Source organism: Buteo buteo, chromosome 1 (assembly GCF_964188355.1).
Source record: "Buteo buteo chromosome 1, bButBut1.hap1.1, whole genome shotgun sequence".
Classification (NCBI taxonomy): Eukaryota; Metazoa; Chordata; class Aves; order Accipitriformes; family Accipitridae; genus Buteo; species Buteo buteo.
This window is the reverse complement of record NC_134171.1, coordinates 23,010,196-23,035,921: the sequence shown is the minus strand read 5'-3', so window position 1 is coordinate 23,035,921 and position 25,726 is coordinate 23,010,196. Positions and strand designations below refer to the sequence as shown.

At 35.2% G+C, this 25,726-nt stretch overlaps 1 long non-coding RNA gene across 1 annotated transcript; it reads right to left on the bottom strand.

Moving 5' to 3' along the window:
* Window positions 1-1,464: 1,464 nt before the first annotated feature.
* LOC142029415 (uncharacterized) lies at window positions 1,465-25,582 on the bottom strand. Its single transcript, XR_012649912.1, has 5 exons — window positions 25,296-25,582; window positions 23,600-23,667; window positions 13,815-13,876; window positions 8,197-8,260; window positions 1,465-5,429 (listed from the first exon to the last, which is right to left on the bottom strand). It is a non-coding gene; the product is annotated as an uncharacterized LOC142029415 (long non-coding RNA).
* Between the last annotated feature and the right edge of the window lie 144 nt (window positions 25,583-25,726).

The window sequence follows — 25,726 nt, the reverse complement described above, 5'->3', positions numbered from 1 at the left end:
AACAGTTATACCCCATAAACAAATGACTTACAACGGTAACATCAAAGAGTCTGACCAATACGTGAAGCTGAAACTGAAACATTTATGGCCTAATACAAAGTATTAAATCATAGATAATTTGAGAAAAATAACGTTGTCTTAGGGACAGAAGTGTGAGTCAGAAAGAGGAGACTTCAGATTCTGACACTTTTTCCAACTTCTGAATGTGATTCTGAATGAGGTACTTGATGTGTTCGTGCCCAAAGTCCTCATCAGAAAAACGGGAGTAATTTTATTCCTCCTACCAGCCTGTCTCTTTAGATTATCAGATCTTCATTACAAAGGTTGCTTATTATTATGTATGATGCCTGAAAAGCAAGGCCCTGATTCAGTTTTGCCTAAAAGACAATGCTGTTATGCAAATTATAATTTAAATCCTCACTGAAGATATTTTAAGAACAAAAAATACCCAAGGATTAGTAGATTCATGATTTTTCTGGGAAAAAATCTGACTTTGGTTATGCTGCATCAGATTTGAATTTCATTTCCCACATCTTCTACCTTTGTAACCTTGTTTTTTGAAATTATCAGAAATCTTGAATTAGAAGGACTGTTAAGCATTGCTATGTGTATTTATTGCATCTCCTGCAGCAGCTATGTGTTTACCACTGTTCACTAAAAGTGTTTGGTTTAGAAAATACATAAAATAAGTGGAAGCAAAATGATGACATAATATTAGCTATATTTGTAATTTGCTATTTCTACTCCCATTGTCTGGCAATGAATAGCCAGTCTCCCAAGCTCTATGATCCTACTTTATTTTTCATGTGGAGAATGAGGACCATAATCCTGATGTATGCGAGCAGAAGAGACTTGTCAAAGACATAACGTCCTTCTGTTTCACAGAAAGAGTTCCAATTTGGATGCCTCATATCCCTAGCATGCATAATAAGGAATGAACATGCCATGGACAAGGAAGTAGCAAGCTAAGCTAGACTTTGGACATTGCAATCTTTCTCTGGCATACTGACTACTAAGGAATCTAAAACAGTAGCAGAGGTCATTGACATTTAAATAGCAGTTATAAGTATTGTCTTGCTTAATATGTCTGTTTGTACCAGCATTGCAACTGAACATGTATGTGTGATACACACAGAGGTATATACGTATATAAGTATGTATATATATGTATATATTCTTGCAATTTTTGTAACTCATATGCTTCCTACATGCAACTAAGTGCATCTTTGTCTGCCTCTCTCATGACCATATTGCTCGTATACTTATGTAAATTTCCTGGCTAAGCCATTATAGTATTACAAAATACATGAAAGACTGTTCTTGGTTATAATATTTTAGTACACATATTTGGGTTGGAGACAAGCTTATATTACCTGTATCCAGATTAATCCATTTATAATCCATAATTTTCATATGCCTCTGCTTTGTCTACACTAAAGAAACAGAAATAACTTCAAATTTTGTTGTTGCTGTTGTTGTTTTTAATCAAGAATAATTGTGGTACAGGAAAAATCATGCATATCCTTACATTTTCCAGACATATGTATGTTTGTCCCATACAAAATTTGACCATACATTGTAAAATAACTAGATATGCACAGTAATGTCATCTGCTCTTTGTAAAACGTGGTTCTACTCTGAAAATACCCCTCTAAAAGTGTATCTCTCACCACTGTATTTCTTATACACTGTCTTCCTCTCAAATTAACTTAATCAGCATGTAAAAAAAGATTAAATACCTTCATTATAACAACTGTAACCCCTGCAAATTCTTCCAAGCAATGTAACAAGTGTAAGGTAATTTGATCCTGAGTTCAAGCCCTCTGTATTTTCTCCTTGTGCAGTATAAATAAATAAAGATGGTTTTGTTATGCATTGTTCTTTTAAGCATGTGGATGGCTACTAAAATCACAGAAAGAGATCCTTAATTTCAGATATGAATTATCAATCCTATTATTTCCTTTTTTTTACTTGATGGGCCCTGGCATTTCTGAAATCCTTACCCTACCTCATTCAAGGTAGTTCTCACCTCACATCATTATAGAGCTTGGGCATGGTTGTTCTAAAATGTTGCTGTATGTTTTATGTTATATCAATCTGCTCTATTTTTAAACTATTTTCTGTACGTAGCTGTTAGAGATATCAGTCATCTTTTTGTTATGCATTTGTACAGTAGCACATTATGCATAACATTCTCAACTGTTCTTTAATTTTTATACTAGGTCATAAAACACATGTTATATAATGTTATGATTAAAACATGCAACTCCAAGGTTGTCTGTTGGTGTCTTTCCCAGAAATTATAAGGATCAAATCAAATTCTCAACAACACATAAATGTTCCAACCATACTGAAGGTGATTAAAAAAAAAGTTAAAAAATAGAAGCTTGAACTGTAACTGACAGATTCTGGGAAACAGAAGAAGTTAAATACTTAAAGACAATTTTTTTTGAGCTTTGGGATTTTTTATGCTTTCATGGAATCAAATGAACATGTCACCTGTATGTAACATCTTCACATCTGCTTAAGGAGTAGTTATTATGAAACAGCTGTTGCAATGTATGAGTCACCCTGTGCTCACAGAGTATTAATGCATCAAATAGACTTCCTTTTGAAGATCTGGCAAATGAGAAGTACTTTGAACAATCAACAAAACTGACATGCACCTCAGATGAAAAATCTGGTCTTGTAACTTTGACATATTCTTTTAGGAAGGCTGCCCTGGTAATGGTCTGAGTTATGGAGCAAACTAAACCTGTACTAACAGACAATGGTTGGAGTTTCCATTACTAACGTTTCTAGTGGTTACAGAACCAAGGCAAAGTAATTGCAAAAAAAATACAGATTGCTTTCATTGTGACTGTGCAGTATTTCAGCATTTTGCATTTTGTGTACACTCAGTCTGTTCAGATGGAAATAGTATCATGACATAAAAAACAATAAAGGAATAAACCCATTGTTGCAATAGCCAAATAGTTGAGAGGTGCAGACAGATCTTTACATCCAGTGAAACTTAAAAGTATATAAATATAGCTCAGAAACATAGGAATGGCCTTCGTGGATACTTCTACACAGATAATTGAATGAAGGCCAGCAGTGCACTTTTAAAGTGAATCGCCCAGTAGTCCCCACATACTGTGCTTAGCTTTGCACTGTGAAGCAGTTTCAGTGTGCATGAACTGGCTCCCTTTCCGATGAAGGTAAGCTACAATATTTGCTTCAGAGGAACTAATGCTTTCCAGGTTTCAACATTCATTATGCCTATGGGACCCAACTAGAGATAACCCAAAGTCAGAAGTGCCTTCAATATGTACAGTGTGGATTTCAGGTCTTCAGCCCAACTGTTTTAATTTTTAAACACATTCCCATTTATGTACACTACTTGCTGTTGTACACATAGCCACTCACTCCAACCACCTTGGAAGTATCTTGTCTCCTAATAGTTCATATCAATTGTCTAGAGTAAGGCAAGCATTTAATGAATGTGGGCATCATGTGTCAGTGAAAGTGTCTGTTTTTCATGGCACCCATGATTTTCTTTTTCATGACAATGATGTTATAAAACACTTCTGCTTAAGAAGAGTTGCAGTTTATAGTATGATTATGGTGTTCGTTAAAATGAACTAGGTAGTCAGTAGTCCTTTTTGAAGATTTTGTTTAAAGTATTTCTGAGGTTGCAGTGGTCATCGTTAAAATATCGTCAGCTGCCACATAGCTGGCACAGTTACTTCTTTGTTAAAATTAAACAGAAGTATTTCAGAGACACGGCAGTGACTGACTGTTGAGTCTTCAGATGGTGACCTGTTTATTTTACCATTTTTATCATGTACCACAGTTTACAGTGCTTAGTGTAACAGAAGGGATTTGCTTACACATTGCTCGTAGCATAAAGTCACTTTAAATTAGATGGACTAGTAGAGAAATGCTCTTAAAACCTCCCAAAGCGATATATTGTTATCTCTTTTGCTCAGTAATGAGAGCTAAACCAGGAGAGAAGATTTATGAAGATATTAGGCATAACAGCTGAGGATGAATTTTTCTTATCACACACTCCCTGCTATTTAGCTTGTTTGGTTTAACCAATAGGAAAGTGAAAATAGCCTTTACCCACTAGGGAGAAAGAGCAGAGCAAGTACTTCACACACACCTATGAAGTGATACAGGTGCTGAATGCAGCCAGAGAATTCAGTAGGTACAAGGCAGCATAATAATACTAGGGTTTTTTCCTTTTAATTATGGCCCGTCCTGAATGAGGAAAAGGCAAGTATGGCAAGAGAACTTACAGCAGGGAAATGCAGTTACTATTCCAATTAATAATTAACTAATCTATAGTAACATAAGCAGGATCTGTAACGCAAGTTTCCTCTTATAATCCCAGTGAAAATTTTAGACATTATATTGCAGGTAAATCTACATATGAAACTTTCTTTTCACTCCACTTTTTCTCCATCACTTGCTTGCCCCCCCTCCTTGTCTTCATTTGTACCTTCCAGGAAATCTTTAAGGGGATTTTTAAACAAAATACTGATATTTACAAATGAAATCCTGAATGACATTTTTACTGAAGGACATTCAAATAAAAAGAAAAAAAAAGTCTTAATCTTTGAGGTTAATCAAGCAGATGCTTTACCTTAGTCACAGGAGTAGTCACATTCATAGGCATGCTGCTGGTTTAGCATCCAGGTGCAGTATTTTTCCCAAAAGGGGAATTATCATATATCAGACACATGTGATAATCAAAAATGTTGATATCCATGTATTTTTTTTTATGGAACCTGCAAACAGTTAGTGCTAATATCTAGTGATATCTAATCATGTCTTACTACATAGTTAACCAACACTTACAAAAGAACACATTCGAGCCAGGTTGGATGGGGCTTTGAGTAACCTGGTCTGGTGGAATGTGTCCCTGTCCATGTCAGGGGGTGGAACTAGGTGATCTTTAAGGTCCCTTCCAACCCAACCCATGATATGATTCTTTGATTCTATGAACACTGCATGTTTTGAATCTGCCCTAGGCTTCTAATTAACATTACTGATTTTTTTTCTGACACTATGTTCAATAAAATATTGTGCAAATTCCTTTAACACAGCATGTTCTGGGCCAATTCTAACACAAGATTTCTTCTTTCTCAGTTATTTATGGTGTCTTTTCCATGGGTTCTTAACTCAGCTTTAATTTTTATATGCAGGACTTCAATGAAAAGCATGTTAGTGCATGAAGAATTTCCCAACAATGATTTGGAGTTCACATAGGCTGACAAACAGCAAAGTGTAAGTATGTAAGGATCTTGTTGAGCATAGATTCTGGAGGGGGGGAAATTATGTAACAGGCTCCATATTAACATAACCGTGTTGATGTAATTCATTCAAGCAGTGTCTAAAGTCACATCCTCTTGCAAACATGGATGCATTTTTTTTTTTCTTTTCTGAAAAGCAAGAGAATAAAGAATTAATTACTTCTTGGGTTTTTTTCCTGCTCTGCACTGCAGTCTTCTGTAGAAATATTTCCATTCATAGAAAAACATAACTTTATATTCTAGACCTTTCTTTCAGAAATTGTATGAGCCCTACTTCAACTATTCATGTCTAAATAAGATGGCATGTCTATCCTCTCACAAGTACTGCCTCTTTCCCTTACTGTGCCTGACTATGCCAGGTTATTTTATTTTTCTGTCACTAAAAGTAATGAGATTCCTTTTGCCTTATTATATGAGGGGACAAGTAATTTAATTGTGCCATGTAAAAATGCATGTGCAGTTTCTGAAATTATTATAATGATATAGCAGAATATTATTAAATATTATGTAACATTAGAAGTCTAAGTTGAAAAGAAACTGCTCCCTACTCAGTGAGTGAATTAAAATAAAATTTTGACAAAGAAAATCTAAATGTGGCAGGGGGAGCATTTGTTATGAGGGGAATTCAACCTTGCTGATAAGCTTGACAGTTTTGTGCATCACTGTCATTTTTTTATTGGTGGTCAAATACACTGAATGTTCTAGCCAAGCATTTGGTATGACAGACGTGATAGATGGTGAAGAGTACTATGGCAGAAAGTGGGCTGAGAAATATTGAAACTGATTGATTACTTGGATTTCAAAAGGTTTTTTGCAACTTTAGAAACTTGTTTATAATTTTTCAAGGTAAGTATTGGAAAGAAATAATAAGAAGTGTGTCTAATTAGAGTGGGCCTCGCTAGCTTTTCAAAGTAGAGTTTGTTTTATTATCTATAACCTAATTCTCAATTTTGTGTTCCAATATTTGCTGTGTTTCTGTCAAAGCCTGTTAATAGGCCTAAGCCTATTCAGATCCACTTCAGGTTCTTTATTTTTAAAGTAAAATGTATAGTTTCTTTTTTTTTTCTTTCCTTCCTTTTTGTAACATTTATTCAAGTCATTAATTAGCTGATAAGGATGTGTAGAATGTGAAGGAAGGAAGGAATGAGTTCTACATTGCTTGTTTCTGTTCTATTTTGCATTATAACTAGCAGATGCATCTTTGCGACCAATGGTCCATTTGTAGAGTAACCCTCTAAGGTTTCTCTGAATCATGGTTTTACATCACAGCACAGTAAATTTATCGGTTCTATTTCTCTCATCTGCTTCTGAAGAAACAGCATCCAAAAGTGTTTTTTCTTTGCTAAGTCAAGTTATTCTACTGTCTAAGGGAATTGCCATATAGACTCCCTAAGCAATCTGAAAGCCTATTAATACCCTTTCTGGTAGAAGCATATGCTATCTTTGGACACTATCAACTGAGAACTGCACTGACAAAAAAAGTAATTTTATATAAGATCCTGAATCTTGTCTCAGTGATACACATCACTAACTAATATGCATGCTTCTAAGAAATGCATATTCAGATTTCTTTTTGGAAAAAAACCCCCAGCTGTCTACATAGTAAATTGGTGTTCATGGCATGCAAACTGATGCTTCTTTCTTATTTCTTAATAGAAATCAACAGTCCAGCACCAGCTTAGAGATCACTGTAAGCATCGCACAGAAGCTGATTGGAAGTAAAATTGGTATAGTTAAAATGAAACCAAATAAGCTGCCTTGTACTGTGGTATTTTAACAGAACAGGAAAAGAACTATTATTTTCCTCCTTGTGGAATAAACAGAATACATAATAAGCACTTGGAGCACTGCATGGAATCGATTTAACTGGAGAACAAATACATTTATAACTCACTTGTGGCTTTGGCTTCAGCTGAATTAAGAGGTGTTCTCATTACTTGTGGAATGTGCTTGCTATTCTATAAGTGTCTAGGCACCCTAATGTGTGTATACTAAGCTTTGAACTTCATGAAAGAAATTCTACTAATCCTGGCTATAGGCTTACTAGTTAGAAATATGTGTATAAAATAAAATAACCAATGATTATTTGGCACGTTCAGTGTACACCAAGACAAAACCTCATCAGCAGTAAAAGAACGTAGGGTAATACCCCAACACATCCATATTTGAGTTCAATATTAACACAAATTAACAAAAAGCAATGCTACTTCATATTTCCACAGTGACCTTTGATGAAGAACCTCATAATCTCATACCATTTAGCATTCACTAAGGCCTCACTATCAAAGCATTTCAGGATGTGACTATTTTTAGCTGACATGGTACATTGCTAAAAGACACAGGCTTGCTTGGTCTGTGCTCTGAGCCAACTAAAGCTGTTAGGACATATTAGTCTGATGCAAACCTGAATCATTCCCGCTCTGAGATTTCATGAGATTATAGTCTGTGTTTGGCATAGTACTAGTACTACTATTATCACACTACATTTGACTAGGACGTAATTTGTGTCCTTTCTGCTCAGAGCATCAGAAGACCAAGCTCATTTTTACCAGACATGTCTTACACAGAAGTGCATTAAGCTCAGGAATCCCTCTGACTTAGCTTTTCTTAAAGTGTTGGAAATCCTTAAAAATTCACCTTTCTGTGAATACAAGCATAAAAGTGTTGTTATTGGGCCTGATGATGCCTCTCAGATTTACCTACAGTACAGAGAGCTCTGGCTGCTAGGAAGCACACCAGTGATGCTCATCCTTCATGTCAGGAAAGAGCAGCATGTACACTGGGATTTCTTCCAGCATCCCTTGACAGACACTGTAAGCAGTTGATATCAAAGGTCATAAAAATGAAGAAAATGGAGGTGAGCAGTAGGCTTCAAGTGTAGTAAGTGAAAGCATACCCATATCTGTATGTAGAACATAGTCATAATAGGCTTCCTCTGCAAGCACCAGGGAATGTTATTTCTGCAAGGAAAGAAAGGCTATCAGAGGATGACTCCAGTCTTGCTTGTGTTGAATCACATGGGAGACATGTTTTCCTTGACTGCAGACTAATTTAACTATGTCCCTAATTGAGCACTTCACTAAGTTGGGTGAGATGAACAAAGGCCTAAATAATTTATTAAATAATGATTAATTTCCTCTTGTGCCTACAGTTAAGCATGTAAAAACCTTTATTCCTGAAAACTCTATTTAGATAAATGACCATTGCATCACTTATTTTACAAGTAAGTAAGAAAAAACAAAACCAAAACAAAACAACAAAAAAACCCAAACAGCAACAAAAAAACCCCACACACAATAAGAGGTAATCAAATCCATGCACTTGACTGAAGATGATAGCCTGAAAATTCAAGAAAGCAAACTACTTAAAACCAACTTTGACTATCTAATACATTTTTTTAAAAAGGCTACTGAAAAATCTAGCCATTTTTAATACAGTATTGAAGATAAAATGGAAGATTTGGGAAAAAATATCATGTTAAGTGAACTATTTCTGCTTAAATTGTGCTATTACTGAAATGGGTTAAAAGGAACAAACCATTTTGCCACACCTTCTTAAGCTATTGCAGATATACATGGTCATGGGTATGGATCTATATGATATAAACATAGATGCATGTATATGATATTTGTATATTACTGTAAATATAACTTTTTATCTGCCGTGGGCATCTATGTGGTAATATCAGTTAAATATGGATAAAATTCTGATCTTAAACTTTAAACCTTTGTTCATTTGCATTACTCTGCAGATTGTTTATTCTTAAATTTTATCAAAGGATTTTCTAGAAACCTTTTTTAATTTCTAGATTAAAATTAATCTAAGTATTATTATAATTTTCAAAATTAGTAAAAAAAGGACTATAAAAATAAAAAGAATTGTTAATCTCTCATTTACTAGTAGAATTTATATACCCTAATTAGAAATAATTTAGCATGCATTTAAAATTATTTTTAAGGATGATAGTATTGTGTATGTTGAAAAGTGTCTACATAAAGAAAAGAAAGAACAAAATTTAAAAACCATTTGTGTTCTGTGTTGTTTTGATTTCTATTGATTTGCATGCAGCCAAGCATGTATAAATGGAAACAGTGGTGTGGAGTGATTTAGGGGTTTATTGTTTGATTGTTTCATTTTCTCCAGTTTGGAAAACTTGTTTTTCCTGGACTGAGTTTTTTGTGACCTTACGAAATTAAAATCCAAAAAGGTTATGGCACATTTTTAACACAAGTGTCTCTAAAATACCTAGATAATAATTCAATTATATTTAACTATTATAGGTTTCCTCCTTTTATTTTAGTTTTGAAAATTCTGGATAGATTTTCACCTTTGAAATGTCTTTGTAATGTCATGTATTTTTGTTACCCAAAGAGACAGAAATTCTATTTAGATCACTCTTCTTGTTCTTTCATAGAAGTTGTGTGACTTGAATAAAACCTCATCAACTTCAGACTACTAAAAAAAATTTCCATAAAACACGTAGTTGTCACATTCCCGTTTATGGAACTTGCAATGAATGTTAAAGCTAAGTCACTATCCAAAACAACTCATACATATTGACTGAGGGGAAAAATGTATGGACTAACTTATTCTGAAAAGTTTAGATAAAACTGAAAAGCAAACTGCATAAGGTTAGAGTAAGCTATATAAAAACCTATAGTGAAATACAAAATGACATTTTATTTTTGTAGTTACAATACATGTAAATAGAAGACAAGAAGAAATGGATAAATAAAGAGCAACTCGAGATTCGTGTCACTTTCACTGAAGTTGAAAGATTGACTAGTGAGCCTCAGCTCTATGCCCAGCGAGATCATGGAACAGATCCTCCTGGAAGCTATGTCAAGTCATAGGGGTGACAGGGAGATGATTACAGACAGCCAACATGGCTCCAAAAAGGGCAAATTGTGCCTGGCTAATCTAGCACCCTTCTACCATGGAGTGACTGCATTGGTAAACAAGGGAAGAGCAAATGACACAATCCACCTTGACTGTTGTAAGGAATTTGACATAGTCCCACACAACAACCTTGTTTCTAAATTGGCGGGACATGGTTTTGATAGATGCACTTTTCAATGGATAAGGAAATAGCCAGATAGCTGCATCTGAAGAGTTACAGGCCATGGCTCTATGTCCAGAGGAGATCAGTAACAAGTAGTGTCTCTCAGGGGTCTGTATCAGGACTGGTACTGGTCAATGTGTTCATCAGTGATATAGTGGGATTAAGTGCACCCTCAGAAAGTTTGTGGATGACACCGAGCTGAGTGTCGCAGTTGATAAGCTAGAGGGAAGGGATGCCATCCAGCAGGACCTTGACAGGCTTGAGAGGCGAGCCAATGTGAACCTCATGAAGTTCAACAAGGCCAAGTGTAGGGAAAACACCAGTATCCATACAGACAGTGATAAATGGATTGAGAGCAGCCCTGCAGAGAAGGGCTTGGGGATGTTGGTAGATGAAAAACTAGATATGAGCTGGAAATGTACGCTTGCAGCCCAGAAAGTTAATCATATCCTGGGCTACTGTCGTGGTTTAACCCCAGCTGGCAACTAAGCAGCACACAGCCACTTGCTCACTTCCCCTCCCCCCCCCAGTGGGATGGGGAAGAGAATGAGAAGAGTAAAAATGAGAAAACTCTTAATTTGAGATAAAGACAGTTTAATAGGTAAAGCAAAAAGCCGCACATGCAAGCAAAGCAAAACAAGGAATTCACTCACTACTTTCCATCAGCAGGCAGGTGTTCAGCCATCTCTAGGAAAGCAGCGCTCCATCACATGTAATTGTTACTTAGGAAGGCAAATGCCATAACTCCGAACATCCCCCAATCCCTTCTCCCTCTCCCAGCTTTATATGCAGAGCATGCCATCATACGGTCTGGAATATCTTTTTGGTCAGTTTGGGTCAGCTGTCCCAGCCATGACCCCTCCCAACTTTTTATGCACCCCCAGCCTACTCGCTGGTGGGGCGAGAAGCAGAAAAGGCCTTGACTCTGTGTAAGCACTGCTCAGCAATAATTAAAACATCAACTAAATTATCAACACTGTTTTGAGCACAAATCCAAACATAGCCCCATATCAGCTACTGTGAAGAAAATTAACTGTATCCCATCAAAAGACAGCACAGCTGCATAAAAAAGCAGTGTGGCCATCAGGCTGAGGGAGGTGATTCTCTCCTTCTACTCCATTCTTATGAGACCCCATCTGGAGTACTGCATCCAGCTCTGGGGCCCCCAGCAGAAGAAAGACATGGACCTGTTGAAGTGGGTCCAGAGGAGGGCCATGAAATTGATTAGATCACCTCTCACATGAAGACAGACTGAAAGAGTTGGGGTTGTTCAGCCTGGAGAAGAGAATGCTCTGGGGAGACCTTATTGTAGCCTTTCAATATATAATAAATATATAATATATAGTAATATATAATATATAATAATATATAACATATGAGATACAACATGCAACACACAACATATAACATATTTTGGTCATGCAAAACCCCCCTCCCTGGGCCACATTGCAATGTCAGGACCACTCAACATTGTGTTCTTGTACAGTGAGTAGGGACAGCCCAGTACTTTCTTGTCCTGGCTATGGTACAGTGAGTCAGGACAATTAGGCAACCCCTAATTGCACCTGAAACTCCTGTTGCCTGGAACCATACCTGAAATTCCTGCTGCTTGGATCATGACTCACTTTTGTGGTTGCCTGACAAGAATTATGGACAGAGTGGAATTACACTGACCAAAGTCAATCATCTTGTGAACCTGTAAATAGCCATCCCAAGTGAGGCCCTTTGAGCTCTCCTGGGCACCAGTGGGCTGCGACCAGCATGAGTGGGACGCCTCTCAGAGCTCGCAAACTCTCCAGTTTGATAAAATTGGAGCACCATTGGTGAAAGCTAATGACAGGACCTGGGCTGATATCCTTTACTCCTTGAAGCTTGTCCTGGTTTCAGCTGGGATAGAGTTCATTTTCTTTCTAGTAGCTGGTATAGTCTTATGTCTTGGGTTTAGTATGAGAGGAATGTTGATAACACACTGATGTTTTCAGTTGTTGCTAAGGTATGTTTAGACTGAGTCAAGGATTTCTCAGCTTCTCATGTGCAGACAGTGAGAAGGCTGAAGGGGCCCAAGAAATTGAGAGGGGACACAGCCAGGACAGCTGACCCAAACTGGCCAAAAGGGTATTCCATACCATGTGACATCATGCCCAGTATATAAACTGGGGGGGAGTTGGCCTGGGGTGGGATCGTTGCTTCAGAACTAACTGGGCATTTGTCAGTGAGTGGTGAGCAATTGCATTGTGCATCACTTGTTTTGCATATTCCAATCCTTCTATTATTATTTTCATTTTATTATTGTTAATATTATCATTATTAGTTTCTTCCTTTCTGTTCTGCTAAACGGTTCTTATCTCTAAGCCATGAGTTTTACCTTTTTCCTTCCTATTCCCTGCCCCATCCCACTGGGGGGGTGGGGAGTGAGCAAGCGGCTGCATGGTGCTTAGCTGCTGGCTGGGATTAAACCACAACAAGTGTGAAATTAGTCCTTGAATTACATTTAAAATAGAGTAATACCTAACTATGGTGATATTTTTCCTTCCCTTAACACAAACTGGCAGATCACCTCAATGAGAGTAATTTGAATAATTGATTCTGAACAGATCCTGGGATTGGAATTTAGGGCTTAGTCTTCCCAAGCAACCACCTGTATCCTTAGGCAAGCAGCGTTTCACTCTCCTACTTCCTTTACCTCTTTATGGTTAAACTGCTATTTACATATATCGAGTCTTTAGTAGAAGGTTGCTCTGAACCCACATAACTTGATGCTCTGATAAGGAACAAACTTATCTGGGTCTTAAGAATGTTGGGATTTATTAGTTTTAGGGTATTACTGGTATCGATTGGTATTACTGATAAAGGATTGGGGGGACGTGGCAGAATTGGCTGCAGAAGGGGTTGCAGATGCATGGGCTTGGAAAACAGGTATTCTGGAAGCAGTCACTGAGTCTCCTTTTTTTCAGTTTTGATTCTGAAATCTACACAGATAAGGACATGTTTGCAAGGTGTATTCTGCTGGGAAGAGAAGCAGAGGTCATTGCTATCCAAAACTGAAAACCTGAGCTTAAAACTGACACAAGATTTAAAATACGCTGATGAATTTTCAGCCCTATGATAGTCTTGCAAGCCACCAGGATAGACTAGTTTAAAAGAAAAGTCAAAGTAAGAAATGAATAGGTTGCTTGTCAGAAAATCCTGGCCAGTATCTTGAAAAATGAAAATTAATAAAATGACTAGTTCAGCAGCTTAACAATGGTGAAAGAAAATGTGTAAAGAAAACAGTTGTGTGATCTACTCTTAGAACATGATGGAGAGCTCTGTCCCAGCCAAGCAGTTGATAAGAACTGAGAGAAAAGGGGAGAAAGGTAAGGTATGTCAGCTGTAAAAATATTTCAATGTATCCATCATGCAAATACACATGCAGACAAGAAGTAGAAGAAATGTAGTCTTTATTCACTTACCTGCACTTTGAATTTTAAATATGAAAATCAGCATTCAGAATCTCATCTCCATGGTGAAAATGCTTTCAAAAACAAGTAAATATTGGAAGTAATAGTGAGAAACTAAATTCCTTGAATAACTCATGCTGCTTGAACTTATTATTTTCATTTCAATATGGCTTATTTTGATAAGTAACCTATCTTTGTTTGTTTAAATAATATAGAAATATTTATTGCATATGCTAAATTTTTCAACTTACTTAAGCCTTTGAATTTCAGTGTTGCAGCATCATTTCTTTGAAATGAAAGTACTTTTATTGCTAGAATAATTCAGCTTACTGTAAAACTGAAAGATATCCATAGGACTATGTTGTACAAATGCCACGTTAATGTATGTTCTTTCCATCTACCAAAGCACTCATAGATTTACTCAATTAAAAGTGATTTTGAATAAAGACCTGTTTCCAATCTTTTCCAGACATTTCAAAAGCAATGAGTATTAACAAAGACAAATGATGAACAAGTTGAAAGGAATTTGTCACTCCCAATGGTGATGTGAAATGTCAAAATGTTGTTTTCTGAGATATTAAATTATGAGATTACATTCATCTATTTTAAGGACTTTTTAAAGAATACCAGAAAGACATTATTTCTACACACTTATTTTTAAACAACTATATTATGTAGTAAGTTTAAGATCAATAGATTTAAGATCAGTAAATCAATAAACTGTCAGGTTATTACAAAGGCATGCAGTATTTTTTTCAGAAAATGTTGCCTACCTCTTCATATTCAGGAAATCGTTTAACTCAGAATTAGATACCAAACACTTGAAATGTTTAACTACATCTTTAGAAGAAAGGAATAATCCTAGACTATGAGTTAGAAGTTATTTAAATTTGTATAGTATTGGTATGGTCTTTAACATTATGGTGCAGAAACAGGCCAAAGATTAAAAAAAAATTACTATATTTCTGGGAGAAAACCACTCATAGCACAGAAGATGGGAGAAACCAACATGGAGCAAGAATATCCATTTTCAGTCACAGAAATGCCTTAATCCTTCCCTGACATAGTCAATGAATAATCATTTGCAGTATTCCTCTTTTGATATCTGTCTCAGTCAATTAACTACATTAGTTCATAGAAATTTAATGCAAGTATCTTCATTTGGATAAGTAAACTTCTCTGGCTTCACTTCAAACTTGTCTGAATGTTATGGGCTAAGTTTGTTTACAAAAATGATGTAAAAAAGGAGAGAGCAAACAATAAAAAGATCATACAGAAAAACAAATATGGAGTGAGCAGAATCAGAAGCAAAAACATAGCTATTGCATGAGCGAATACAAGGTGTCTGTGCAGTGGCAATAAGAAGATACACTATATTGTATATTTCAGATGACCATAGAGAAGATAGCCTTTTAGATTCTAATAACTTAGATGCTTCAGAAATAATGTGACCTTGTTTCAGACCCTTGAATACCTTCCCTGAATTTGACTTTGATACCAAACTGAAAAATGCTGTAGGTTAGCTGAAGGCAACTGTAGCATGATTTTGGGCTAGTTAGGGCTTTTTAAAAAAATTGTTCTATGAGGCCAACATTTTGTTTCATCTGTTTTGAACACTCAGTGAAGCAAGAATTGTGTGGAAACTGCAGAGGCATATAAGGGGGAAAAAAAAATCTCTAAGAATTCCAAGAATTCTAAGACTCATATCCTGGAAAAAGGAGAAACTAACTCTCTAAGATGTGGATTGTTAGACAAGATGTGGTTCTGTTCCTGAGTTTGCTATACAGGCTTGTGTTCTTTGGATAAGCCATCTATGACTGCTTCAAAATACTATGTTCATAATGGAAATGTTTGGTGCCTTCTTATCACTCTTTCTTTCTCCTTCATATCCACAAATACAGGGAAAGAAATGTGTCAATTTTTTCACATTTGTCTCTTTGCTATATTCATTAAAGCTATCTGATTTTTGACAACCAGATAATATCTATTTTAATATTTTAAAGAAGTAAAAAAATGATCATTAGCTAATTATATTCACCCTCCTCAACTGATAGTAGAGAACCTTCATGGTTCACCAGATCCTTGTCATTCTTTAACATTCTTTTCCAATTTCTATCAGCATTATCAGGCTGATAAGTGTGCCTGTAAGAACACTAGCTAAAGTCACTGGGACTCCAAAAGATATTATAAAGAGAAACTTATACTCAGAGCTCTTCCGTAAAAATGGAAAGAGCAGAAGCCTTTGATATCTTCCCATTGTAATGACCTGCAAAAGACAGAATCATTTTCCCATTGTTTGAGTACTTACTTTTAAGAAGCACTATTTCAGAATTATGCAGAATCTTAGAGACAGGATTATATGCATAAAATTATAGTATCTGTAATGCCTATTACTCCCAAGTACAGCATTAAGTGTTAGCTGCAGGTGTCTTACAAAACCCCTCAACTTCTTTGTCCCAGATATTGGGTTTCACAGCTGCGAGATAAGTAACATTTCCAGATTCAGAGATATAAAATATAAACAAGAAACTAAATAAATTTTCAAGTTCAAGACTCCAGAATGAACCATGGAAGAAACATAGATTAAATTCTAAGTTAACTGAGTAATAATACTTTAAATAACTACTACTTTAAAGGGAAGTTTCAGCAATTTTCTTCAAAATAATACTGTTATTCAGGGAAATACACTGTATAGCCAACAGACTGCAAAGTAATGTCTTGTGTTAGTAAATAAATTTGCCCATAATTATCCTGTAGAGACTGTGTGGGTGTTAGATCAATAGTTCATATATTGTGTTCATCAGTAACCTTCAACAGTTCTTGAAATAAACTCTAAGTGAACTGTTCTTGAACTTCCTTGATAAAATGTCATACAAGTGTTGATTTTTTCTTTTCTGCATTAATCTCATATACAGTAGCTGTTCTAATTGTTTATAAATTGAAAGCTGAAGAGAATGGTAAATGGTCTTTGGATTTTAGATTAGACAAATAGCAGCTCTATATTGTGCCAGCACATATAGCTAAATAAATGAGCTTGACATAATTGTGTAAACTTAAATGTAAGCTACATAAGACATGCAATTAATGAAGCACATAATGCAAAGCATTAGCAGTACTAAATGATCTGTTTATCATTTACATCAAATAATCTTTTCCCATTAAAATGCTAGCATCCCATAATAAGTATAAGCCCCTTGTCTCAAAATTAAAATACCAATTTACTGGCTTGCCATTATAATGTTAATGATAGCAATATTCTGGAAAGGAAAAATACAATGAAAATATATATTACCAAAAGTGTGTTTCCCATTCCCCCTTTCTGAATAAAGACTATTGTATTTAGATCCTATGGAAAAATTAACTGATAAAATAATTGACTTTTTTTTAAGGTTCTTTACAATTTAATTTATATGTTGATTATATAGCTGGAAAAAATCTCCCAATTTGATTAAGTAAAGCAGAAAGTGCCTAAGAGTAAATTGATATCTGAAATTGGAGAATGTACTTCATCTAATTGTATTAATAAACTACACTGATGAGGTTTGTTTAGTAAGAAAAAACCCTTTTGACCTTTGGATTTAATGTAGAATAGAACACATTATATCTGGATCTTTTTACAGTATTCTCATTATGTTCAGTAAAATCAAACACTTCTATAACACTTGGTCAAAGTGAAAAAATAATGGAACAATAAAGACTTTTAAATTAGTTGATGTGGTAGTTATGTACAGTGCTTGTGAAGCTTTGTTTTCAACTGTTATTTTTGTGTTGTTAGATGTAAATTGCAAGAAGGATCAATTGTAGTCTGACATTTTCTTTGAACAGTATTTGTGAATGTTTTGACTATTAATATGTTTCATGAATTTTGCAGTATGTGAGAGAGTATGGATTTTTTTTCCCCACTTTCTATGAAATAAGGTCGGTTTTGTTAGTAACTTGCATTATGCTTGTTCATATTAATAAATACTACATACACTCTGAGTTTGTTCATTTGAGGTAATACTTAATAACATAGATGAGAAGAATTTTCTGGAAGGTGTGAATAGTTTGGGGAAACAAAACGAAACTCAAAATAAGATATTAGATTTTTAAACATCTGAAACACCAGTTTTACTGATCATCTGAATTCCACTCAGACCCAAATATGAGCATATTTATGTGAACTGAATCTAGGAAACAGTTCTGAGTAAGAGCAATAAAACCAGTTTTGTGGGTTGGCATTTTGTTTAGAGAAACACATTTCTCATCTCCATAATGTGGTATACAAGAGAATGGACATTAAGAAAGATTGAAGTATCCAAAGATATTCATAGCTGTAACATCAGATTTTACCTAACACGAGAGTGTCACAGAGGAAAAGGAACACCAACCAACATGGTGCGATCGATGAAATTTGCAGTATTATCTTATCTCTTTGTATCTTGTCTATTTCTGAGTCTTTTTTTTTTATTTTTTTTTTCTCGAGTGGAGTATGTGACTTATCTTCTTTCCTGGGTTGCACAGCATATCTGCTCATCTCAATGCTTACTGCAACTTCATCATCTCACTGTTTTCCTTAATCACTTCTGTTTCTGCAGCTTGCAGTCAACAAACTAAAAAAAAAACCAACCTTTTATGTGTCAGTCAGGTAGTATTACCAACTTTTCAAAAGTCACTGTTGTTCTCTATTGTATCCAATACATCAAACTTCTTTTCTGACCTTCCAATTTTGAAATGCTACATGGACAGCTCCATTTCTAGCATACCATACAACTTATTTCCTCTGAAGGACTCCTTTGATGTGATTCTATCAGCCAGCTCTCATCTTCAATTCAGCATCTAGGTTTGTAATTAAATGAACCAAACTTCAATAAGAAAAAACTGTCCTTAGAAATCATAAAAAAAATTATTCTACTTTTTTGTAAATAAATTATTCCCCATCCCTTGCTATTCTCTTACTGTAGCTGTAGAATGATTTAAGTGTCTTAAATGAATACCAAAGCTTTCATTCAGTTTCTTCTAATACCCTACATACACTCAGGAAAAGGGAATTTAAATAGCATGTCACTTACCTGAATCATACCAAAACTGTAGAAATGGATTTTACTGCAAATATAATTGAGTAGTTTTACAGACTGAGAGCCACACAAAGCTGACAGATTAATATTATTATATAGGATATGTCTTGCTGTATATTTGTTCTTATTTATTTCCATTGTTTTGATTTGCTGTCTTTATTTTAGGGCTCTGCATGTTGTCCTTTTCTTGAAGTCTAAAAACTAATTTGAAGAAAATTCCTCCCTTAGCAGTGGGAGTTTTGCTTTGCCTGGGAAGTCCAGAAGATCTGTCTGACCATCATTTTGCTATGTAAGAATTAAATCAGTGGGATACAAGTTATTTCTGTGTACAAAATATGCCAGTAGATTGGAAATTTATTATATTGCCTATCTAAAAGGTCTTCCTTAGAAATGTATATGCCACTGTAAGTTTCTATGTTTCTGTGTGGCATCCTAGTTTGTTTCCTTCTTATTTGACCTCCACATCATAAGGTAGAAAATATGTTAACAGAAATTGTACTGATGACTAAATATATGACATAATTAAAACATTTTCCTTTTGAGAGTTAGATTATTTTCAACCAAATATGAATCCTGAAAAGCAAAGTATATCCATTCTTAAAAAACTTATCCATGTACAACATTCCAAGAGTAGGTAAAGCCAAAATGTCTGAAGCTTTTGAAATAGCAGGGGATCAGCTGGGTGGAACACACCCAGGTAATTCTAGGAGCTGAATCATGTCTGTACTGTGAAGAGGGGGAAGAGAATGGAGAGTAGAAGGAGTTTAGAAGAGAATTTATTCAAAATTTCTCAGGAGTGGTGGGAAGAGACTGCTCAGACTTAAATTTAGCTGTCAGTATGTCCCTAAGGAGGTGAGCAAGAAACACTAGGCAGCCATCAATGTGAAAAACATTCTTCGAACAATCGTTGATTACTTATCTGCCTTTTCTTGACTTTATCATGGCCAGTATCTGACAGGAGCAGAACAGATGACATCAAGCTGATTGCGCATCATACACACAAAAGATATATAACCCAGAGGCTAGTAGCTGATTTGCTGAAATAGGAATTGTTTTAACTAAGAGCTGCAACCGTTACAAGCATGTTGCACACACAGACAATTCTGTTCATTGAGGCATGCAAAAAGGGAATGAAGATGCTGATTCCAAAACTCCCAACTTGCGCCAGAAATAACCATTATGCAAAAATGCTGCTGAACTTTTCACAGAACTGTATTAGAGAACATCTTTTGAAAGTTCAGCTAATTCTTTTCAGAAGACTTTGAACACTGCTAATTGTATCACCTGCTGTATTATTGCACTGCTGTACTACCCTCAAAGCCAGGAATCAGGCTTTCAATCCTTGCATCCTTTCATACCTCAGTCAAAAGGGCTGAAAAGCCTCCCATTACCATTTTCTATGTGTTTTTGTATACACAGAGACCAAATTGTTTCTCAACTTTCTCTTCAATAAGATGGTTTATTTGATCTCCTCAAGCCCCAGCTAAGGCTGAAGTGTTTAGGCTGCTGAAATGCTTTTAGCTGTTTTCACATCTTCCACGTGTGAACAGTAAAAGTCATTGGATATCCTGAAGTTGTTACTTATATAGAAACATGTATCTGATGATCACTATAGCTTTGTCTCTCCTTCCTCAGCATCTCCATCTATCTTTTCCCTCAGTTTTTGTACTGACAGTACAAATTGAAGAGATTTTGTTGTGATTCCTAAATCCTTATCTGTATCGTTCTTTTTCAAGACATAGGACTGTCAAGTGAAGACATAGTCTGTGGTTTTGGTTTAGTTTGGCACTGGTATATTTTATTGGATTGTTAGCAGCCTCACCAGCCAATGCAGGTGTTCTTTTATAGCAATAACCTTTCCTACACATTATTAAGAATCCTGCCAAAGTTTATTAGATTTTAAATCAGCCTTGGATTTTGGTATTTTAATCAACATATCAGTTAAAAAATGGTTCTTTGGAATATTTCTAGCACTAACTCTCTGATAAATAAGATTCATTAACAACAGTATTTTGAGATCTGTTGGTGAACCAGTTTTTATTTTGAGGTCCTTGTACACATTTCCCATGCAAATGATGAAGAAAAACAACTTTCCAAAGTTTCAGCACTAGTACAGTGGGTTTTAAGTGGTTCAGAAAAACGTGACAAACAGAAGTGCTTTAACTGTACAGACCAAAACTTGTCAACTCTTAGAGATGTACAAATGCAAGGCAAGTGCAAAAGGATTAGAGTTTTGGAAAAAATATACATGGCTGACAAAAAAGAATGAAGAAGGCACTGATCTATCAATAACTTAAGAAGCTAAAAAGAACTGAAAGAAAACAAATTTTAAAATAGCAAACCAAGAACCAGATATTCATATTAATAGGGTAAAATATATCATTTTTTATGCTGAGTTTGAACTAACGGAAGAGGATACATTAAGAACTGAGAATGTTGCCTATGCCATCTATAAAAGAGTTGCAAAACAAGTCTCTCTTAAATTGAATTTGTTCAGGTTACTAGATATGGACACTCAGGTGCACTGAGTATAGTAAAGAAAAGGATGAGAAGCTAATTTTAAATATATTCTGGGGAGGCAAATTCAGAATACAGCATAACATTTGCTAAATTCTGGCACATTAGAAGGGTGATCCATAAATGACAGACTAAAGTATATATTAATTTTTGACAAAAATAATTCTGTCTAAATTCATTAATAAAGTATTAGACACTAAAAATATCATTAATGTCAATCACTTTGGTTTTAAAGGAGGTACTGTATGGAACATAAAATTATTATCTTCAGGAGCAATAGAAATAAGGATTAGTTTTTGTACCTGTTAGCTGAACAGGGTTAACTGCATCTCTGACAGACTGTGACCTTCTCTGGAGAATGCCTGTAGGTCTTAGGCCTCCAGTCTTCATTTTTCTTGGGGCAGTAACTTGAGAGCTGCTCTTCAGAGCAGCATTTTAGAGGTATAATGCTCTCACAATCTATTGTGATTATTTCAGCAAGTATGAATTCAGTTTAACACCTGGACTTCCCTTTTATCTCAGGAAAAATGAGGGAATTTAACCAGTGGCCAAACAGCTTTCAGAAATAACAGTACATTTTATTTAAGACAGAGGTATTACAGAAAAATCTATTATAAAACAACAAACAGTTCACACACATACTATATCTGTCAGTTATTAATCATTGTTCATACAGGATGTTGACAGATACTGTTCATAAATTTGCCACTTATTTGTTCCAGAGACAATCTGATTGCATCTGTCAGATCAGACCCACAAGGGTACCTAAAATTCAAGAAAATTACCTAAGTTAATTTCCTCTTCATTTTTCCTGGGTTTTTAAGTCACTAAGAGAGCTATTCAGAAGTACAAAGTACATTGGTACCAATCAGTAGCACACAGGAACTTTTTATTATCTAGCCAATTCTATTCTATTCTTCCAATTCTATTTAACTACACCCTGTTACAGGAGAATATACAGAAGTGTTCACTCAGGTAATGGGAATTCCACTCCACTTTAAGAGTATCAGCCTTCTAATTCCCATTTCAAGTATTTGCCATTCCACATTAAAAGAACAAGCCTTTTTTCAGCTAAAGATATTCTCAAAATAAAAGTTGCTTCTATTATTCTTCTGTCTTTGCACACCCCTATTGTTGCACAACATTCATTTGTTCTTTTCACTGCTGAAATCCTCAGATAAGTACCAAAGGCACATTTAGGTTACTAACTCCATAAAGAGGGTCACCACTTCTTTTTTTTCTAAACTTACAGAAACTTCTTACAAAAAACAAAAACAAAAAACACAAAACCAAAGCATGGAGTTGATAAAGTTTGTGGTAACTTAAAAATTGCTAGAGCAACTGCATTGTTATCAGTAAGCATGCTGTAATTGCTACTGCAATTTTTCACTGTTAACACTGAGACTATTTTTATAAGTACTTATGACTCTTGTTCAACTGCAGCTTCAGATTCTCAGATGCTAGTCTGAACCATCATGCGGGTGGATGAAGTGCAATTCTACTGTTTCAGTTGAGATCCTGCCTTGAGAACACAAATTATATTGAATTCAGACTCCAGAACTGGGCTGAAAAGTTTTGCTTTAAAAACTTTAGTTCACATAATGAAAACTGAAGAGGTAGTAATTCTGTCATGAATCCCAGGAAAAAAAACTCTGATACGTTTCCGAATCATTGACAAACTACAGTTGTTTTGCAAAAACAAATTAACTCCAAGCAGTTGAGCTTACTAATGAATTTGGATCAAAGTTCATAACATCTTACGATTAAAACAAGTTTGAATACCAACTGTACTTAAAAATATTTAAAGATGTATTATTATATAAAGCTTCATTAATATTTTCAATATACTTGTAATCTTCACTATAAATGAATATTTCCACTTTCAGTTCATGACCCTGATGTAAATGGAGTAACACATTCTCAAATACAGTGACTTAGAGTATCTATATCTGTGCCTTTGGTTTCCTTAACATACAAATCATCTTCTCCAAGGGGTTTCTATCCCATTTTTCACCAATCAGATTAATATATTTACTATTTTCTCATTTTAAAAAGGTTTAAAAAAGGAATATGGTTTTGGTTTTCTTGGAACCTTAGGAATAGAGGGAATATAATTTCTTAGAAAAAGCAAATGAGAATGCTTAAGTGAGGGTACCTTCAGGACTGTAGTGTTCAGGCAGGTAGAAACAGGAGGAATACAGCAAGTAATACAGGTGCACATACCTGCAGAGTTACAGAAGAAAGACACTTTTTCCAGGAATGTCAAGAAGCTGGATAAAGATTATTACAATCTAGGGGAACACAAAAGTTTGTTGAATTAAGGACAGAACCAGTGAACAGGACTCAATGAATAAGGACACAGTGGGCAGATTCATGCATAAATTTCTTTAATATTACATTCTCTCTCTCACTGACAGTTCTGCATCTTCCAGTTTTAAAGCTTTTTGTTCTAGCTTTTGCTCAATTGTTTAGAACTTAAAATAATTTGAGTGGTTCTTATGTCCCCACTTTAAGAAAAACTTGTCAGCAGAACAACCACAAAACTCCACCTGGCTGGGGTCTTCAGTGAGTACCTAATCATTTCTTTGCTTCAGTGACAGAGTTTCACCGCACCTGCTTACATATTCAGCCTTTAAAAAAACTACCACCTTTGCACATTAAACCGTTAAGCTATATATCGTTAAACTATAACTGACAGACTACTGCATAGTGTTAACTTATTTAGCATGTGCATGAAATACTATTAATTGTAGCATATGTTTGCACCTGAGAAATATAGATATGACAGTGATGTGTCTGCTTTGTTCTCTAGCAATGAGAGGATAGGAAGCGGCTATGTGCTATTACTGTAGCGACAGGTTGTCCACTGGATTTTGCCTCCAATAAAAATAGCTCATTTAAAAAGTGTCAGGTCTGGGCTTCCACTAATAATGCTTTCACATTTGCTGAAAATGTATAGTCACAAATGACAACTTGAAGCTTTATATTTGTTCTTTATCACGACTTTAGAAATAAAAACAATTTCATATACAATAAATTTATTTTTATTGTTTAAAATCAAAATGTTATCATAAAATCTAAGACATTTGCAAACACAATTTGCTTTATCAGTTTCACTATTTTTCTCTCTTCAGAAATTCTTGCTTTGTCTGACTTTCTTCTGATGATGTCTTCATTTGTCACTGGATGTCCACAGGCAAATTACTGCAATACCTGGAACTCTTAAGTGGTCTCCCATTTAGCTACAATTCATTCTCAAACCCCATACTTACAGATAAATTGGGGCTGAGGCACTCCTGTATATGAAAGACACTGCTTTCTGCTATGATATTTAGCATGTGGCAGATCTAATCTCAGGACTGAAACTAACATTACTTGTGAACAGTTCTAGAGAATTTAAAACTCTAAATTAATGTTGTTTGGTTGAACATATGACTAATAGGATACATTTCTATTAAGTGTCACTGCTAGAATGAGTTTTTGATGCAGTTGCTCAAATCACAGATTCCACAATTTTTCTATAACTGCCTAGCAACATTTGCATCCAATTCTTTGTTAGGCTGAATGCTGGAACTTTAAAACTCTTGTTAGTACATCCACAGGAACACTAAATAATTGAAAATACTATCAAAAGAAATCTTTTAAAAACTACCGTATCTGCTGATTTTAATTCCTAATACAGTAATGTCTAATTTTACTCTTCCTTGTAGTTTTAAAGTAATATTTATGGTTCATATTTATACAGTTGCTCTCCATCCAATTATCTGTTACTGGAACTCATCAAAATGTTACCTACTGAGGCAAAAACATTTGACTAATGTAGCTGTTTTTCCATAAAGAAAAACATGGAATATACCACAATTATAAATGTTCATAGGTTCTTTAGACTGACAAAAGTAAAATTTCCTCCCCCTCTTACCTCCAAAGCTCTCCTCTGAAATTCAGTGAGAACAAAATAACAAAAACCCTGTAGCAAAAGATTCTTCTTTTTCATATCCAGCATCAGAAAGGCTAAAGTTTCTTCTGCTGGTTGCTTTGCCTTGTTCATGCTCCTGAAAAAGACAGTTCAACACACATTGAATTTGACACTTCACTTCAGGACAAATCTGCAAGTGTGGTTTTTGCATTCTCTCGTCTATTCATAAATGCCTTGAAAATAAGTGGAGCTCCATCAAGAGTCAGGACTAGAGGTTGTGAGAGTGACAGCATGTTTTACACACACACACGCCAATGTGACAACAAAGTCCATTTTTAGAAACCTGCATAGAAACCTCTCTGCATCAGTGTCAAATTAGAGATACTGTTCTGAAATACTGATTACGACTGCATATTTAGACTGTGTCAGCTGAA